The sequence below is a fragment of the Zootoca vivipara genome, chromosome 6 (assembly GCF_963506605.1).
Source record: "Zootoca vivipara chromosome 6, rZooViv1.1, whole genome shotgun sequence".
Classification (NCBI taxonomy): Eukaryota; Metazoa; Chordata; class Lepidosauria; order Squamata; family Lacertidae; genus Zootoca; species Zootoca vivipara.
Window position 1 is genome coordinate 6,079,044 of NC_083281.1, and position 20,130 is coordinate 6,099,173.

General features: G+C 50.5%; 1 protein-coding gene across 2 annotated transcripts in view; it reads right to left on the reverse strand.

Moving 5' to 3' along the window:
- CERS4 (ceramide synthase 4) overlaps nt 1-20,130 on the reverse strand; it is a 109,837-nt gene that overhangs the window by 66,771 nt on the left and 22,936 nt on the right. The window contains exon 1 of one of the 2 annotated variants that reach the window (XM_035117929.2): nt 19,198-19,324. The exons of the other annotated variant lie outside the window; for it this stretch is intronic. The gene's annotated coding sequence lies outside the window, so the exon portion shown is untranslated. Of the gene's footprint in view, nt 1-19,197; nt 19,325-20,130 lie in introns of those variants that run through there. 2 annotated transcript variants of the gene reach the window in all.

Consider the following 20,130-nt stretch of genomic DNA (forward strand, 5'->3'; position numbering starts at 1 on the left):
CTCGAAGCTACAAACATGAGTCTGACCAAATTGCGGGAGGCAGTGGAAGACAGGAGTGCCTGGCGTGCTATCGTCCATGGGGTCACGAAGAGTCGGACACGACTAAACAACAAAACAGGGGGTGTATGGAGTGTTAGGGGAGGGGCAGTACCTCTGGTGGGGGGGGGCACACCATGCTCCTTCTGAGGTAGTTTGAGCACCTTGGGTCCCCACCCTGCACTCATCTCTCACCTGCAGCTCCTAGAAGCTGTCAGGATGCGACAGCGGTCATCCCAGTAACAGCTTTGACTGGCTTGCTAAACCAGGCAAGGTCCTGAAAGACCCGCATTGGCTCCCAGGACGTTTCCATCACAATTCAAAGTGTTGGTGCTGACCTTGAAAGCCCTAAATGGTCTCAGCAAAGTATCCCTGAAGGAGCGTCTCCACCCCCATCGTTCTGCCCGGACACCGAGGTCCAGCTCCGAGGGCCTTTTGGCGGTCCCCTCCCTGTGAGAAGCGGGGTTACAGGGAACCAGGCAGAGGGCCTTCTCGGTGGTGGCGCCCGCCCTGTGGAACACCCTCTTGTCAGATGTCAAGGCAATAGACAACCATTTGACTTCTGGAAGACCCTTGAAGGAAGCCCTGTATTGGGGTGTTTCTAATGCCTGACGTTTTATTGTGTTTTTAATATTCTGCTGGGGGCCGCCCAAAGTGGCTGGGAAAACCCAGCCGGATGGGGGTGGTATAAATAAATCATCATCATCATCATCATCATCATCATCATCATCATCAGTGAATTAGGGGCTTCCCTTGCATGCGAAATCAGGCATTGGTGGATGGAGCGGACGAGACCAAGAGGGGGTCCAACAGTCAAGAGAGCAGTTTCTGTAGAGGGGAAGAAAGAGGCAGATGGAAGCCCATCTAGGAGAAGGAAAACTCCACTGCCTTGTGGGATATCTTGGGGAGAAGAAAAGGCTGAGGAGTAAACCCTACACAAATCTGGAGCGGAGTCCCTAAGGCGGTTGGGTGGCGCAACTCCGGCAACTTCCAGCAACTCCTGCAGTCCAGCTGGTGCCCAACGTCTTGCTCTGCTTTCCTTCGGACCCCATCTTTGATGCCGAGGGTGGGGGGGTGGGGTCTTGTCATCCAGGCATATTCACCCGGTGCTTTTCCAGCTGCACTGGCTCCCGGTGGAGTACAGGGTCAGATTTAAGGTGCTGGTTTTGACCTTTAAAGCCCTTCACAGCCTAGGACCCTCGTACTTATGGGACCGCCTCTCCCGGTATGCCCCGCGGAGGACCTTAAGGTCCATAAATAGTAACACCTTAGAGGTTCCAGGCCCGAAGGAAGGTCAAGTTAGCCTCAACTAGGACCAGGGCCTTCTCAACACTGGCCCCGACCTGGAGGAACGCTCTGTCTCCTAAGACCAGGGCCCTGCGGGACGTGATTTCTTTCCACAGGGCCTGTAAGACAGAGTTGTTCCGCCTGGCATTTGGCCTGGACCCAACTTGATCCCCTCCCACGTTTTTCCTTTTTGTATGAATCTACATTTTAATTTGCATTTTCATTTTAATTTGATGTTGTATTTAATCTTGTTTTTAAGTTCTATCTTAATCAATTGTTTTATATCTAGTGTTAGCCACCCTGAGACCGGTTTTGGCTGGGGAGGGCAGGGTATAAATAAAATTATTATTATTATTATTATTATTATTATTATTATTATTATTATTATTATTATTATCTGGGCAGCCCAGGACCTCCAGACACACCGCCCAGGCTTGCAACCCAGAGACGAGGCACATTCCATCATCTCTCAAGATAGATGAATTGCAACGACAAAAACAACTTTTTGACTTTGCCCTCGGAAGCAGAAAGATGTCAACAACAGCAACGGCGACTTAGGGCCGTTGTTTTCAGCGGGTCTCCTCTAAGTAGGATTCAGCCCAGAAGGAACGTGGTTGCGTTGCTCGGAAGCAACTCACGTTTGTTTCGGTCACGGAGACTCTCCTGGCAAGTGGAAGGATAACACATTAACTCTGGTCCATACCGCGTTCGAGGGGATCAGGCCCCACTTAGAACAATGCATTAAGCAGTAACCACAACGCGGAGAGACAAAAGATGGGCAAGTTCAGGGAGCCAGGAGTTGTTGATACAAAGAGCAGCCCAGAAGCAGCCGAGTCATGCCAGACTTCAAATCAGGATTCAGAGCTTGGAATATTGGGAGACTAATTTAAAATCCCGCTCGGCGGAGTTTGGGCGGGGGAGGGGGAGAGGTCATCTGAAAGGGGCAATTGGGGCGTCGCTGCAGACAGCAAACAACACTGCGGCCACACAAAGTCAGAGGTTTCTGCATACACACAAACCAATCCTCATGTTTTCTGCTGCTTCAGAGAAGTGGACACGGAGCAATTGGATTCAAACTACAAGAAAGAAGATTCCACCTAAACATTAGGAAGAACTTCCTGACAGTAAGAGCTGTTCGACAGTGGAATTTGCTGCCTAGGAGTGTGGTGGAGCCTCCTTCTTTGGAGGTCTTTAAGCAGAGGCTTGGCAGGCATATGTCAAGAATGCTTTGAAGGTGTTTCCTGATTGGCAGGGGGTTGGACTGGATGGCCCTTGTGGTCTCTTCAGAACTCTATGATTCTGTGATCCTTGCAGGCAAGGGGCCTTATTCCAGTTCAAGAACATACGGTATTCCTGCAGGGCTGTGGTGGTGGAGGGAATGGCCTGTTGAAACTCCTGAGAGCTTAACCATTAAGACCAGAGAGCTGTCTATTAGTGCAAATACCCCTGCACAAATAATAAATAATAATAATAATAATAATAATAATAATAATAATAATAATAAATGTTTTTATTTATTATTTATAGCCCAGCCACTCTGGGCAACTTTCAACATATTAAAAAAACATAATAAAATGTCAAACATTTAAAAAATTCCCTAACAGGGCTGCCTTTGGGTGTCTTCTAAAAGTCAGGTAGTTCTTTATGTCCTTGACATCTGACAGGAGGGCGTTCCACAGGGCGGGCGCCACCACTGAGAAGGCCCTCTGCCTTGTTCCCTGCAACCTCACCTCTTGCAGTGAGGGAACCGGCAGAGGGCCCTCGGAGCTGGACCTCAGTGTCCAAGCTGGACAATGGGCGTGAAGATGCTCTTTTGGGTCTACAGGGCTGAGGCTGTTTAGGGCTTTAAAGGTCAGCAAAAACACTTGGAATTGTGCTCAGAAACGTACTGGGAGCCAATAGGTCTTTCTGGACGGGTTTTATATGGTCTCAGCGGCCGCTCCCAGTCACCAGTCTAGCTGCCGCATTCTGGATTAGTAGTATTTTCCGAGTCAACTTCAAAGGTAGCCCCATGGAGAGCGCATTGCAGTAGTCCAACCGGGAGATAACCAGAGCATGCACCACTCTGGCGAGACAGTCTGCGGGCAGGGAGGGTCTCATCCTGCGTACCAGATGGAGCTGATAAGACAGCTGCCCTGGACACAGAATTGACCTGCACTTCCATAGACAGCTGTGAGTCCAAAATGACTCCCAGGCTGCGCTCCTGGACCTTCAGGGGCACAGTTACCCTGTTCAGGGTCCAGAGTCCCCCACATCTGCCCACCCCCTGTCCCCCCAAAACAGTACTTCTCGTCATTATTCCACTTCAATCCACCATCCAAATTCCAACTGCCTCCAGACACTCACACGGGACATTCACCGGTTCCGATTTAATAGAGAGGTAGAGCCGTATATCACATGCTCCCAACTCTCCTCATCTCTCCCCCCCCCCCGGAGGAATCTGGAAGGGATCTGCTTCCCTTTCTCGTGCGAGGACAAATCGCGAATTCATTTGCCCAACTGAGCCAACAAGCTGCGGTTTATGACGCCACCTTTTTCAGGCAAACCGTAGCTAAGCTTGACCGTAGTTTTTTTGGCCCGGAAAGAACGACAGACTGTACTGAGCTGAAAAGAGAAGCAGAGGCTTTCCATATCCTATCCTCACATCCTTTGCCGGAGGAGGAGAAGGGATGGAGCTGGAGAGAGAGAGAGAGAGAGAGAGAGAGAGAGAGAGAGAGAGAGATACGATTGGCGTTCTTTTCCCGGTTTCCCTTCCTCGACAGGAAAGGACAGCACAAACCCGGGCATGCACACATCCTGCTGAGCCGAACTCTGGAATGGAAAATGAGACGGGTGCCTAAATGCTGATGCAGGGCTTGAGCTGGACAGCCGAACGCGACGGGAAAGACAAGCCTTTGCCAAAGACAACACTGGAATCTAATCCCTTCGCTGGGCAACGTGAGAGAGAAGGGTTGCTAGCGTGAAAGACGTCACTCGCCATTGGGCCACAGAAGGCCAGGAAGAGACATTATGGGCAACCAATCTCAGCTGAGACCCTCCCTGCCCACAGACTGTCTCGCCAGATTGGTCCATGCCCTGGTTATCTCCTGCTTGGACTACTGCCATGCGCTCTACGTGGGGCTACCTTGGAAGGTGACCCGGAAATGACAGTGTTATGTACTGAGTTGAATCTTCCGCCGTTCCATTATTGTTTTGTAAGAAACGGTAGCGGCATCTCTAGGCGCAAGGAGAGCCCGGGTGATTTCGAACATCTCCTCTCCGCAGACGCTGAAGAATGTCGCCCTCTTCTTGGCGTCGTTGATGACTTCTTTCGCTTCTAGGAGGACGTTGAAATGGGCGGCGTACCCTTCCCAGTCTCCTGATGCTGGGTTGAACGACGAGAAGCTGCTGTCGGTTGCCATTCTGGGTTCCTTGGGTCCTGGAGCTGGAGCCTGGATGCACGGTGCAATGCAGCGGTGCGGCAGGTGGCGGTGCTGCGGTGCAGTGCGTGGTGGCGGTCAGCTCAGCAGGATCCCATCCTCGTCGCCAGTGAAATATACTCAGAGTCGAGAGTGAATTTCATGCTCTGTATTCAGCTTGTAGTAGCAATAGAGGAAGAAGAGAAGAATGGCTCTTTCCCCAAAAACGTCTGCTTATATACATTATTTACACAATAGGCCTTGCGTGATTGGCTACTTCAGGGCTGCACCTGTGGGCCAATCAGGTTGCAGATTGACTTCTGCCAGCAGCCTGATTGGCTGCTCCTGTAGGCCAATCAGGTTGCTGATTCACTTCCACCTGGAGCTGGATTGGGTGGCTCCTGCGGACCAATCAGACTGCTGCATTCTGGATCCTATTGTTCTAGGATTCAGGTCAGTACATAACAGACAGCTAATCCAGAACGCGGTTGCTGGACTTCTGACTGGGAGTGGCCGCCAAGACCACATAACCCCGGTCCTGAAAGACCTACATTGGCTCCCAGTACCTTTCCGAGCACAATTCAAAGTGTTGGTGCTGACCTTGAAAGCCCTAAACAGCCCAGTATACCTGAAGGAGCGTCTCCACCCCCAGACGCTCGAAGTGAGCTTATTTCCCTAGGACAGTCCCGGATTTACAGAAGCCGTCCCGGTTTCTGATTTGATCCCAGAATGTCCTGCTTTCCCTTTAAAAAAAGGTAAAGGACCCCTGACAGTTAAGTCCAGTCACAGACGACTCTGGGGTTGTGGCGCTCATCTCGGTTTACAGGCAGAAGGCATTTGTCCACAGGCGCCTCTATTTCCATCGGAGGAATGTTGGAGGGGATGGAGTTATGCGAGCCCTGAGCTAAGGAGATAAGGAACTCCACAACCTTTAGAAGACACCTTCTGCATAGGGAAGTTTTTAAAGGTTTATTATGTTTTTATATATATGTTGGAAGCTTCCCAGAATAGCTGGGGCAACCCGCTCCGATGGGCATTATGATGATAATTGTGATTATTAAAATAGGATGCCCCTATTTTCAACAGAGGAATGTTGGAGGGCATGCATTTCTCGAGGTTTATGTCAAGGCACACTGTTTATCTTTTCCCCTTCCCCTCTCCCCTTGCCCCTCCCAAGCTCTCCGGAATCCAAAGTGTTTCCTTATCAGCGAGTGGAAACGAGAAACAGCCTCTCATCTTGCCCAGTAGGCAATAATACTGAAATGAACAACAAAATCTCCTCCTTTCCTGGTGGAATCTCTGTATGCAACCCCCCCCCCCCCGGCTCTGTCGCGGCCGGCTCACAGCGCCGGGAATCCTGTGTACATTTTCGCCGCTGTCTAAATATTAGATCAGCGGCTGCTCCTTTGTCTGGTACTCTGACCATGCTGCTCCTTTGTTTTTAAGGAATAATAGGAGTTGCAGCAGGGCCTGGAGGCTCAAGTGGCCTCTGTGTGTGCTTAAGGAGTCCTTACTTCCATCTACCGCCAGAAGATGAAGATGAAGATGAAGAAGAAGAAGAAGAAGAAGAAGAAGAAGAAGAAGAAGAAGAAGAAGAAGAAGAAGAAGTTATTACTTATACTCCACCCATCTGGCCGGGTTTCCTCAGCCACTCTTTGGCAGCTTCCAACAAAAGAATACATTAAAACATTAATCATGAAAAACTTCCATAAACAGGGCTGCCTTCAGATGTCTTCTAAAAGTCAGATAGTTGTTTATTGCCATGACATCTGGTGGGAGGGCATTCCACAGGGCGGGCGCCACCACCGAGAAGGCCCTCTGCCTTGTTCACTGTAACCTCACTTTTTGCCAGGAGGCCCTCGGAGCTGGACCTCAGTGTCTGGGCTGGACGATGAGAGTGGAGACACTCCCTTTGCTGAGACCGTTTAGGGCAGGCATCCCCAAACTTTGGCCCTCCAGATGTTTTGGACTACAATTCCCATCTTCCCCGGCCACTGGATCCTGTTAGCTAGGGATCATGGGAGTTGTAGGCCAAAACATCTGGAGGGCCGCAGTTTGGGGGTGCCTGGTTTAGGGCTTTAAAGGTCAGCTTGGAATTGTGCTTGGAAATGTCCTGGGAGCCAATGTAGTGGTGTTATATGGTTTCAGCGACTGTTCCCAGTCCCCAGTCTAGCTCCAACATTCTAGATTACAGTAGTTGAAGTTTCTGGGTCACCTTCAAAGGCAGCCCCACGCAGAGCGCTTTGTAGTAGTCCAAGCGAGAGATAACCAGGGCATGGACCACTCTGGCGAGACAGTCTGCGGGCAGATAGGGTCTCAGCCTGTGTACCAGGTGGAGCTGGTAGACAGCAGCCCTGGACACAGAATTGACCTGTGCCTCCATGGACAGCTGTTGAGTCCAAAATGACTGCCAGGCTGTGCACCTGGTCCTTCAGGGACACAGTTACACCATTCAGGACCAGGGAGTCCTCCACACCTGCCCGCCCCCTGTCCCCCCAGAACAGTGTTTTTGTCTTGTCAGTTTCAACCTCAATCTGTTAGCCGCCATCCATCCTCCAACCGCCTCCAGACACTTTAGGACCCATTCTCAGGCAACTCCCAAACTGCGCTACTGCAATAATAATAATAATAATACTCTGGGCGGCTTACAACAGAAAAATGAAATAAAACAATTAAACATTAAAAGCCTCCCTAAACAGGGCTGCCTTCAGATGTCTTCTAAAAATCTGGTAGGTGTTTTCCTCTTTGACATCTGTTGGGAGGGCGTTCCACAGGACAGGCGCCACCACCGAGAAGGCCCTCTGCCTGGTTCCCTGCAACTTGGCCTCTCGCAATGAGGGAACCGTCAGAAGGCCCTCGGTACTGGACCTCAGTGTCCGGGCAGAACGATGGAGGTGGAGACACTCCTTCAGGTATACTGGACCGAGGCCATTTATGTGGGGCTGCCCTTGAAGGTGAGGTGGGGGTTTGATTCTATTTGGTCTCAATTTATTTTATATAGAAACAGAACCTGTAGAAGACATCTGAAGACAGCCCTGTATAGTTTTTTTTTAATGTTTAATGTTTTATTGTGTTTATATATCTGTTGGTAGCTGCCCAGACAAGAGTGGCTGGAGAAACCGAATCAGATGGGTGGAGTATTATTATTATTATTATTATTATTATTATTATTATTATTATTATTATTGAATAAGAAGTCTCTATTTTCACCAGAGAATTGTTGGGAGGGTATGGATGACCTTCGTCACCCCTTGCAACTCTCTGATTCCATCATTCTCTGTGGCAGGGTTATTTCGGGTCTTAATTCTGGCTTGCGACACCAAAGATATACAAGACGTGCCCTGTCCCTGTGATGGCAATCTGCTTTTAATCATGGTTTTTAAATTGCTACAACCTGGAACATGAGGCAACTGACAAATATCTCTTCTCTTTGGCAATCCCTCGTAGCTGAGTAAGATTGCCTTCCGTAAACACGGTTTTAACAGCGAGTCCATAGGTGACTTGTGGAGGCCAATTCTGGATCCGCACGTCCTTCCACAGTGGGGACATTGGTTTCTGGGCGGGAGTTGATCCCGGTGAGGGTTTGCCAAGCGTGCCTTCCTCTTAGCACATTTCTTCCTTGCGTCCTGAGTTCGAGTGTCTTCAAAGCCCATGACACCTTTGGGAAAGGCTGTTCTCCAACTGGAGCGCTCGCAGGCCAGTGTTTCCCAGTTGTCAGTGCTTATACTACAGTACATTTTTAAAGATTTGTTTTGAGGGTGCCTTTAAACCTCTTTCGTTGGCCACCAGCATTACGCTTTCCATTTTTAAGTACAGAATAGAGTAGTTGCATCAGGCATCCGAACAACGTGACCAGTCCAACGAAGTTGATGTTGAAGAATAATTGCTTCCACACTAGCAATGTTTGCTTCTTCCGGAATTAGTTCACCTGTCTTCCCAAGTGATGTGTGAATTTTTTCAGAGACACCATTGGCATAGCCGCCAAGTCTCCCGTATTCCCCAGGAAACCCCCGTTTTTCCAGCTGTCCCCAGCCGAAAAAAACAGATTTTTTTGTTTTTCCCCGGTTTATTCTGGCGCGGCGGCCATTTTGGAACTGAGCGGAGCATGCTCAGAAGCGACTTTTGATGCTGCTCTGCCCAGTTCCAAAATGGCTGCAGCGCGACTTTTGGTGCGGCGGCCATTTTGGAACTGGGCACAGCAGCATCAAAAGTCACTTCTGAGCATGCTCTGCCCAGTTCCAAAATGGCGACAGCGCTACTTCCGGTCTGCTACTTCTGGTCCGGTCCCTTATTTCTCAGGCAGAAACTTGGCAGGTATGACCATTGATGGAATCTTTCGAGGCGTTGGCGTTTATAACTCACCTTTCTCCTCGGTTACTTCATGTTCTTGTTTTGTTCTTGTTTTCTTGTTTTCAGCGTGCAAAGCTGCCTTGCTCCATGCAGAAACACATCTCAAAACAGCAGAGGTGTTGCGAGCTCCTTAAAGAACTTCGAAAACTCAGGATCCTTTTTTAGGTCAAATGTTTCGTTCCTTGCACTTTTGATCCGCCCGCCCACCTGCCGCTAGCACATGGCCCCTGGAAAGTGGCCTAGGAGGAAGAACAGCCCTTGGGCTAATAGAAATTCCCCCAATTTGAACATTGCCGCAAGGCCTAATGGGCAAAACCATTTGTGCGCATAGAAATGAGCTCCATGGAGATCAGTGGGAAACTGTAGCCTTAAGCACGCGGAGCAAGCGGTAGAGAAGGAGTAGGTTTATCTCACATCGTCACACGGTGTTCTCTCGCATCTAAAAGACCTCTGAATAAAACATTTTAAAAAATAAAAAGGAGGGCAACAAGCCGGAACGTGTTTAGGGTAAGTAGATGCAGAAGTAATGAAAGAGGGAGTGTCTCGGATTATGTTCCCGGCATGCGTCCCACTGCTTCCTGCAACACCACAGAGAGGGATGGTAGAGAAGGGAGACTCTGGGCTCGTGCAGAGGGCATGCGCCTCGCACATCACCGAGGGACCACGGTGGACACTCCCTTTGCAAGGTTCAAGAAGCCGGAAGGCGCGAGTTCAAATCAAGTCCCACAGACCCTCCGAGGGTCCCTATTTTCCAGGGGCAGCCCTGGATTGAGAGAAGCCATTCCGCTTTCTGATTTGATCCAGGAATGTCTTGTTTTCCCTATTTTCATCAGAGAAATGTTGGGAGAGTACGGAGGTTGGTCAGCCCCAAGCCAAGGAGAGAAGTAACTATACAACCTTTAGAAGACATCTGAAGGCAGCCCTGTATGGGGAAGTTTTTTAATAATAATAATAATAATAATAATAATAATAATAATGTTTTATTAAGTTTTTATATATGTTGGAAGCTGCCCAGGGTGCCTGGGGCAACCCAGTCAGATGAGGGGGGGTATAAATATTATTATTATTAATATTATTGAATAAAGGTAAAGGTAAAGGTAAAGCAATAAAGGTAAAGGTAAATGACTCAGGGGTTGCGGCACTCATCCCACTTTGAGGGAGCCAGCGTTTGTCCGCAGACAGTTTTTCTGGGTCAGGTGGCCAGCAGGACTAAGCCGCTTCTGGCACAACAGGACATCGAAACCAGGGCAGCACACAGAAACGCTGTTTACCTTCCCACCACAGTGGTACCTATTTATCTACCGGTACTTGCACTTTGACATGCTTTCGAACTGCTAGGTTGGCAGGAGCTGGGATAGAGCAACGGGAGCTCATTCCATCGCGAGGGTTCGAACCACCGACCTTCCAACTGGCAAGCCCAAGAGGCTCTGTAGTTTAGACCACAGCGCCACCCGCGTCTGTTATGCAGTTTTGTTGTTGTTGTTTAGTCGTTTAGTCGTGTCCGACTCTTCGTGACCCCGTGGACCAGAGCACGCCAGGCACTCCTGTCTTCCACTGCCTCACGCAGTTTGGTCAGAATCATGTTCGTAGCTTCGAGAACACTGTCCAACCATCTCGTCCTCTGTCGTCCCCTTCTCCTACCTAGTGCCCTCAATCTTTCCCAACATCAGGATCTTTTCCAGGGAGTCTTCTCTTCTCATGAGGTGGCCAAAGTCTTGGAGCCTCAGCATCACGATTTGTCCTTCCAGGGAGCACTCAGGGCTGATTTCCTTCAGAATGGAGAGGTTTGATCTTCTTGCAGTCCATGGGACTCTCAAGAGTCTCCTCCAGCACCAGAATTCAAAAGCATCCATTCTTTGGCAATCAGCCTTCTTTATGGTCCATATTGTTATGCAATAGGACGTCCCTATTTTCATCCGAGAAGGGTTTTAGGGTATGCAATGTGCAATCAGTGTGAGTCATCTGGGGAGAATGCACTGGCTGCGTTTCTGGAATATAGGGAAGTCCCTTCTCCTGAGTCAGAGCATTCATTGATCATGAGAACCCCAGAACCCTGCTGGGTCAGCACAAAAGCCCACAAGGTCCAGAATCTTCTCCTGGCAGTAGGCTGCCAGATTCCCCAGTGGGAAGCCTGCAAAGGACCTGAGTGCACACTCGATCACACTCCACAGAAATTGAAAGCCCTCAATGGCCTCAGCCTAGTATACCTGAAGGAGCGTCTCCATCCCCATCGTCCAGCCTGGACACTGAGGTCCAGCTCCGAGGGCCTTCTGGCGGTTCCCTCCCTGTGAGAAGCAAGGTTACAGGGAACCAAGCAGAGGGCCTTCTCAGTGGTGGCACCCGCCCTATGGAATCTCAAGGAAATATACAACTGACTTTTAGAAGACATCTGAAGGCAGCCCTGTTTAGGGAAGTTTTTAATGTTTGGTGTTTTAACGTGTTTTTAATGTTCTGTTGGGAGCTGGGGAAACCTAGCCAGATGGGCGGGGTAATAATAATAATAATTCCCATTGCCAGATTTTTAACATTAATGGCCACAAATTGTTTCATTTTCTCCATTTGAAGTATATTAAAAATCTCAACAGAACAACTATGAAAGAAGGCAGACTGGGTGCCAGCGTCCAAAACTCCCCTTGTTCCAGGCGCATTTTGCGACAGGGGATTCCATTAGCGTGAGCCGTTTCTGAGCTCTGGGCGCATTACCGCGCCTAAGATTTCAGATTAAACCTGCAGAGTGGAAGGAAATGAGGACCTTTTTCTACCTCCCCACTTCCAGTTAATCTCTGAAGACAGGAGAAGAGACCCTCATAAGAATATTAGGAGTGGGTGGGCAGGGGAAGGACTAGCCATGGGTAGGCAATCTAAGACACGGGGGCTGGATCTGGCCCAATCGCCTTCTCAATCCGGCCCACGGATGGACCGGGAATCAGCGTGTTTTTACATGAGTAGAATGTGTCCTTTTATTTAAAATGCATCTCTGGGTTATTTGTGGGGCATAGGAATTCGTTCATTTCCCCCCCCCCAAAAAAATATAGTTTCCCGCCCCCCCGCCCCCCCAAGGTCTGAGGGACAGTGGACTGGCCCGCTGCTGAAAAGGTTTCCTGGCTATGTGAAAAATGATCATAATATTTTAACTGTAGTTCATTCATTTTCAGCTTTGTATTCTTGTTCTTTTTTTTTTTTTTTAAAGCGTGCCTAGACTTCCCGTTTTCGCACCCATAACCTAGGTTTAAGACGCCATTGAGCTCCTAGCTTTCACATGTCAGTTTCTAACCCTGGTGCTGGCCTTATCTCTACTAAGTATAGGATAGGAGCAGATGTTAAGGAGTGTTAGAAAGTCAAATATATAAGCTGGGTGCCAGGGTTACAGTCGCCTAAACGGAATGGATAGTTGCCATTTTGGCGCCAGGCGGCTCAAAAGTCCTATTTTTCAATACGGATTGGCATCTTCACTTGGTCGCAAGTGGCCAATTGCGCCTGTGGAATTTTGAATGAAAGAAAGGAGGGTGGAATAAAAATCTTGCCGGCTGGGGGGTGGTGGGGTGGTTTTGGCCCAAAGACGAAAAATCTCACCCTCCTATGTAAGGGTAAGAATGGGAGCTTCGACATGCATCGTGAATACTCTATAGCTGTTTCCCCAAGTGATTAAGGAAGTTTCTAGTCCTCTTGATTCCGAGTTAAAGGCTGGCTTAAATAGGAGCATGAGAAATGGACGAATGGATGCTAAAAAGCACAGAGGAATCTTTTATGTGAGTATCTGAAGGCGGTTGGAGGATGGATGGCGGCTAACAGATTGAGGTTGAATCCTGACAAGACAGAAGTGCTGTTTTGGGGGGGGGCAGGGGGTAGGCAGGTGTGGAGGACTCCCTGGTCCTGAATGGGGTAGTTGTGCCCCTGAAGGACCAGGTGCGCAGCCTGGTGGTCATTTTGGACTCACAGCTGTCCATGGAGGTGCAGGTCAATTCTGTGTCCAGGGCGGCTGCCTACCGGCTCCATCTGGTATGCAGGATGAGACCCTCCCTGCCTGCAGACTATCTCGCCAGAGTGGTGCATGCTCTAGTTATCTCCTGCTTAGACTACTGCAATGCGCTCTACGTGGGGCTACCTTGGAAAGTGACCTGGGAACTACAACTAATCCAGAATGCGGCAGCCAGACTGGTGACTGGGAGCGGCCGACGAGACCATATAACACCGGTCCTGAAAGACCTCCATTGGCTCCCAGTATGTTTCCGAGCACAATTCAAAGTGTTGGTGCTGACCTTGAAAGCCCTAAAAAGCCCAGTATCCCTGAAGGAGCGTCTCCACCCCCATCATTCAGCCTGGACACAGGTCCAACACCGAGGGCCTTCTGGCGGTTCCCTCACTGCGAGAAGCAAAGCTACAGGGAACCAGGCAGAGGGCCTTCTCGGTGGTGGCGCCCACCCTGTGGAACGCCCTCCCATCAGATGTCAAAGAGAAAAACAAGTGCCAGACTTTTAGAAGACATCTGAAGGCAGCCCTGTTCAGGGAGGCTTTTAATGTTTAATAGATCACTGTGTTTTAATGTTCTGTTGGAAGCGGGGTATAAATAATTTATTATTATTATTATTATTATTATTATTATTATTATTATTATTATTATTATTATCAACAATCCACACTTAAATCCCTGGACCATATAGTCCAGACCATATCGCGACTCAGCGCAGGTGGAGGCATCTATTCCAGCCCAGCAAGTCGAAGACTGACTTCCGCCTACAAAGACGACAATGAGGAAAACAGCAGCAACTATGAGGAAGAGCTTAGAGACTCTGACGGGTTCAAACCCCAGTGGGATCTCTAGAAAGGACAGGGAAATTCCCCATAGTGTTCCTGCCAGTCCGTTCGGGCAATACTGGGTCCGATGGGTCATCCCTAAGAATAACAAGAATGTATTTCATTATGCAACCGCGGCAGCCAGAATTGTACTGGCGAAAAACTGGAGATCTGACAAGATACCAGAACTAGTAGAATGGAGAATAAAGATCTTTGAATCTGCAGAGGTGGCACAATTAACAGCATCAATCAGCGGATGTTCTAATCAAGTAATTAAGGAAGAATGGAATTGTGTTAAGGAATACACGGTGAAAGTGGGTGCTAGAGTCTGAAAATTAATATGGTATAACTTAATGGCCGCAAGGTAACATGAAATGTAGTAGGAATGGTAGGATAAATAAATAAATAGATATAGTGAACAACACAACAATAATAAACAGTACAGTAGGTAAAAGAAGATCGGACACGGATAGAGGGAAGCGTGAGGGATAGGTGGGCGGGGGGAGGTCTTTTTCTTTTTTCTTTAAGTCTGTTTAAATATACTGTATATTGTTTATTTGTCGGCTTTTTTCTCTTGTTTTGTAATACTTAAATGTTTAAATAAAGCTTATTTTAAAAAAAGAATGAAAGAAAGGAGAGGGAAATTCCCCGGTGAGTTCCTGCCAGTCCGTGTGGACAATACTGGGCTCGATGGGTCAATGGTCTGGCTTCCTGGGGAGATGGGCGAGGTATAAATAATATATTATTATTATTATTATTATTATTATTATTATTATTATTATTATTATCATCATCATCATCATCAAAAGACAGGGGGGAGGGGGCAGGGGTGACTGAAGGAGAGAGAAATGGGGATGATCAAAAGCAGGGTGTCAGAAAGAGGGAGCTGAACCTGGCGCAGAAATAAAACCGCCCGCACATCTGCAAAGCTAAGCAGGGCCCGATACGGTTTCAAATTGGATGTTGGGGGTGGGGAGCCACGTGTCGAGATTCCTGCATTGCAGGGGGGTTGGACTAGATGACCGCTGGGTGGGGATCCCTTCCAACTCTCCACTTCTCTGATTCAATCTCCTCTCGGTCTCCTCTTCTCCGGGCTAAAAGTACCCAGCTCATTCGATCGTTCCTCATAAGGCATAAGCAGATAGAATCATAGAATCATAGAAGAGACCACAAGGGCCATCCAGTCCAACCCCCTGCCAAGCAGGAAACACCATCAGAAGAATTCTTGACATATGCCTCTCTGCTTAAAGACCTCCAAAGAAGGAGACTCCACCACTCTCCTTGGCAGCAAGTTCCACTGTCGAACAGCTCTTACTGTCGGGAAGTTCTTCCTAATGTTTAGGTGGAATCTTCTTTGCTTACAAGCTTCTGGACCATTCAGACACTGGTCCGTATCTGACGAAGGGCTGCACAGACACTATAAAGCACATTTCTGCCCCCGTCCCCCCCCCCACACAAAAAAAGAATACTGAGAACTGAAGTTTGTTAAGGGTGCTGGGAATTGGAGTGCTGTGGTGGGCAAACTACAGGTCCCAGTAGGTGCTTGCATGCTTTAGATGTGCACAGCCTAAGGCACGTTAATCGAGTATGCTTTAGCCAGATACAGCCTAATGCAGGCATCCCCAAACTTCGGCCCTCCAGATGTTTTGGACGACAATTCCCATCATCCCTGACCACTGGTCCTCTTAGCTAGGGATCATGGGAGTTGTAGGCCAAAACATCTGGAGGGCCGCAGTTTGGGGATGCCTGGCCTAATGGATTGACTTTGACTTCTGTCCTAACAAAAATTAATGACATCATCATTATTAGAGTTTATATACCACCCTATACCCGGAGGTCTCAGGGCGGTTCAGAGAAAATATCACAATATATATTTATATAATCAGAATAAAAACAACAACCCAATAACACCCGCCCCCCGAAAAGAGCCACATTTTAAAAGGGCATAGGATGTTAAACAGATCAACCAAAGGCCTGGTTAAAAAGGAACATTTTTGCCTGGCGCCTAAAGGTGTGTGTAATGAAGGCACCAGGCGAACTTCCCCGGGGAGAGCATTCCACAGACGGGGAGCCACTACAGAGAAGGCCCCGTTCTCGTCTTGCCACCCCCTCTGGAGCTCTCGAGGAGGAGGCACACGAAGGAGGGCCTCAGAAGATGATCTCAGGGTCCAGGTAGGTTCATATGGAAAGAGGCGGTCGTTTTTTAAAATGGGAGAAGGGAATCAGCGAATCTTTCCCATCTCTATGTATAGGGCAGAGGGAAAGTGGCAAGACCCTCTGGCAGCTAAATCTCTTGCAGAGGAATCATGCCAAGAATTAAGGGTGGTCCTGGGGCTGTTTTAGTCTTACCCCGTGTGCACCCCGCTCCAAAGAAGAGAGGCGGGGGTTCAAGGATACCTGGAAAGTAGGTAGGTCGTGACCTGCATGATTTCCTCATAATCCTAGGTGTGTGGCAATGCAGATGACAAAAGACACTCTGCAGATGCTCAGAGGCAATCCAGATGGGAAGCCGGCAAGCATGGGATCCAAGCGCAATTCAGAAGCATTACGGCCTACAGCTCACTGGGCAGAGCGTGAGACTCACAACCGCAGGGTCGTGGGTTCGAGTCCCGTGTTGGACGAAAGATTCCTACATTGCAGGGGGTTGGACTGGATGACCCTTGGGGTCCCTTCCAACTCTGTCTGTCTCCAGCCATGGTAGTAGAACAGAGCCATCCTGGCTAGCAGCCATCAATAGCCCTTTCATCCTCCTTGAATTTTCCCAATCCTCTTTTAAGGCACTCCAGTTGATGGCTATTGCCTCCTCCTGTGGCAGGAAGTTCCATAGTTTAACTTGGCACGATGAAGGGTTGTTGTTGTTTTTTGTCCGTCCTGAATCTTTGCAACACTGAGTTTCACTTTTACTGTTACGAGAGAGAGAGAAAGGCCTCGCCAAAAAAATACATAATTTTAAAAGCGTCTATGCCAGGGCCAGGCACCCCCAAACTTTGGCCCTCCAGATGTTTCGCACTACAATTCCCATCTTCCCCGACCACTGGTCCTCTTAGCTAAGGATCATGGAAGTTGTAGGCCAAAACATCTGGAGGGCCGCAGTTTGGGGGTGCCTGGTCTGTGCTGTCACCTCTTCCCTGCCAAATATGTTCCAAGCCTTGCATGAAATTCACTGGGGTGGCCTCAAGCCCCTTGTTATAATTCTGTGCCTAGCCTACCTCAGAGGGCTGTTGTGATCCAGGTCAGGTTCCAAGGGAGGCAGAACTACTTAAAACTACCCCAAAGTCCTCGCAGGGAAGGGGAGACAGAACGAAGACTCGACTTGCCGAAAGCGCCTGTTACTGAATAATAATCCCAATACTACGAATGACGTCCCCCTGTTCTAAAAGCGTTCAGCAGGACAATCAGAAAGCCACATAGTCCAATAGGCTCTAATTGTGCAATACGATCAATAACATAAGATAATCAATAACACGAGGAGTTGAGACCCAACGATTTCCGAAAGCCGTGACAGAACCTTTCAAACAAACACACACAAATCAAAACCGAAACGGCGCACCGGAGCTCAACAGTTTGGCAACCCCCATGATAGGGTTGCCACCTTTATTTCCTGGCGCTGCTCCTGCGCTTTTTGTGGCACGTGTGCTACAGAGGAAACGAGGGGACGGGGACACACACACACACACACTTTCCCCCTCCTCTGGGCCTCCTCCTTTGCAGCACGGGCTGCTCTTAAAAGGCGCAGGGGGAGGGCCGAAGGGGCACCCAAAAAAGAGTTGGCAATACCCCCACCCCCAACTGGGATGAGGCAGGGAGAAGCCTATTGAGGTGGCAGTTTGACCAGTTTTTTTTCCAGGCACCGCAAGGCCAGCTGGAAGGGAAAGTTGGCAACCGTGGTTGTTGCCAGTGAATCAGCCCTGCCAACTGGGGGGGAGGGAAGGCTCTCCCCGCCCCCACAAACACCACCCACGTGTCCCTTCTCCCACAGCAGTATCCTTGGCACGGCTGGGCATGCCCCGGCCCTGCTGCAGCTTGCCCCCAAAACCGGGCACAGCCGGCCAAATCCTGGGCCCATCTTTCATCCCTTCTGCCTCGGTTGTCTGGCGACTTCCACGCGGCGGAATAACGGCAAGAGCCTGCCCCACATTTAGGGGCGCCTGCTCCTCTTTGCGCACTGGCCTCGCCCCCATGGCTGAGCAGTGGGGCTTCGGGCACCCGCACCCCCACCTAAAAGATACCCTGCCAACTGGGCGCTGTCAAACCGACTCACTGCCAACTACTCACAAGGCCGTGTCTCTTGGAGCAGCAAAGTCCAGCCTGCCTACCCCTCTTCCTCCCTCCCCACGCACGGCTCTGACACTGCCAACTCCCTCCCCCCCCCCCCGAGAGAACAACCCGTTTCATCCCAGAGTGGAGGGCAGTCCTGATGGCCTCTAGATGCCCCTTTCCAGTCCGGCGCCCTATCTCGATTGGTGCCCATTCTGGGCCTTTTCTCTCTCTCTCTGAGTCTGCCCTAAACTGTGCCCGCCCCCCCCCAAGGCCCATTCTCTACCAACACCCGCCCTGCACCCACCTGATGCCCCTTGTGAGTGGGGGGGGGGAGTCCTATTCCAGCTCTTCACCCACTCTGTGTGGATGCCCTCTGGGTGTGCCAACACTTTACCGGGTGGTACCCAATTTCTACCAAACCCACCGCCCCTTCTTCTTCCTAGTTCAGGTTTGACACTGAGCCGGCATTGCCCACCAGCCAAGAGACCCACTTGAATAAAATATCGGGGGAGGGGGGTTGCCCAGGCAAGCCATGCCCCGCATAATCACAAGACATGGTGCATGCCCACCATTTGAATGGCAATGCCCATCAACTCTGTTGAGCCCACCCCCACAAATATTTTACTGGGGGGGAGCCAAGGGACCTCGGCCCCTTGAGGTTGGCTCCCATGCCCCCAGGTGCGCCCTCCTTCCCGATGCTCCCCCCCCCAAAAAAATACCCCACCCTCCTCCTAGTCCTGACTCACTTCTGACAACCTTCCCCGCCCGGGTCGCCGTGCCCCCTTGTCCCGCTGCCCAGATGTGCCCATGGAGGAGAGATGAGCAGCGGCGGCGGCGCGCGCACTCCCCCCCCCAAAAAAACCCCCCACGAATCCTTGCTTCCGATCCAGCATTGTGGGCTGTGCCACCGTTGATGCCCAGCTGGCGTTTGGGGAGGGAGAGCCCGACGCCGGCTGATGCCCAGCCCTGGGGCGCTGTCGCTTCCAGAGCGCTGCCCATTTTCTCCGGGGAGGGGGGACCCACCCTCCCTCTCTCCCACCCCCGCCAGCCCCCTCCCTGCCCGCATCCAGACCTGCTGCTCCGGCGCGCGCGTCTCCGCCGCTTCTCCGAGGCGCCTTTCGTCGGCTCCGGAGTTCAACGGAGCTCCGGGTCAGGGTGGAGAGAGAGAGAGAGAGACGGGGCGGCCCCCGGGAAGGAGGAGCCCCGAGGAGGCGGGCAGAGGCGCTCTCGCTTCGCCTTCCCTCCTTCCCTCCTTCCCTCCCTCCCGCCTGCGCTTCCCCCTCCTCCGGGGCCGAGAGGGAGGAGCGGAGCCTGTGGATCACGGGAGCGACGGGGAGGGCGACGGAGTTGCCGCGCCTCTGAGCGCCTGCAGAGCGCGCCCAGCCCCAAGCGCAAAAACGCGCGCGCGCCTTGTTGGTTTGGTTTGCTTGCCTGTTATGAAATAAAAATAAAAATGTGGTCGGATTCTCCCCGCGTGGGGAAGGGCGCCTGGCTGGCCGTGCCTCTGAGCGCGTGCAGAGCGCGGCCCGCCCCAAGGGCCAGAACGCACGCGCGTCTTTTTGTTGTTGGTTTGCTTGCTTGTTTGCTTGCCGCCTGGTTGGTTGGTTTGCTTGTTATGAAATAAAAAATAAAAATGTGGTCAGATTCTCCCCGCGAGGGGGAGGGCGCCTGGTTGGCCGTGCCTCTGAGCACGTGCAGAGCGCGGCCCGCCCCAAGGGCCAAAACGCGGGCGCGCCTTGTTTGTTTGTTTTTAAAGGGGCTCACTTTCCTAGGGTTTCTTCTAGGCCCTGGAAGGTGTGGAGTAATAATAATGAAACAGGGCCTCTGAGCATGTGCAGAGAGCTCCCTGCCCTAATGGTGAAAATGATGGTGCGCGTTGCTGTTTGCTTGCTTGCTTATTTTTAAAAGGACTCAGTTTACTGGGATTTATTCTGGGCACTCAGTTTTGGGCCCTGGAAGGTGTGGGGAATGAAGCAGGGCCTGAGTCCCTGCAAAGTGCCTTTCA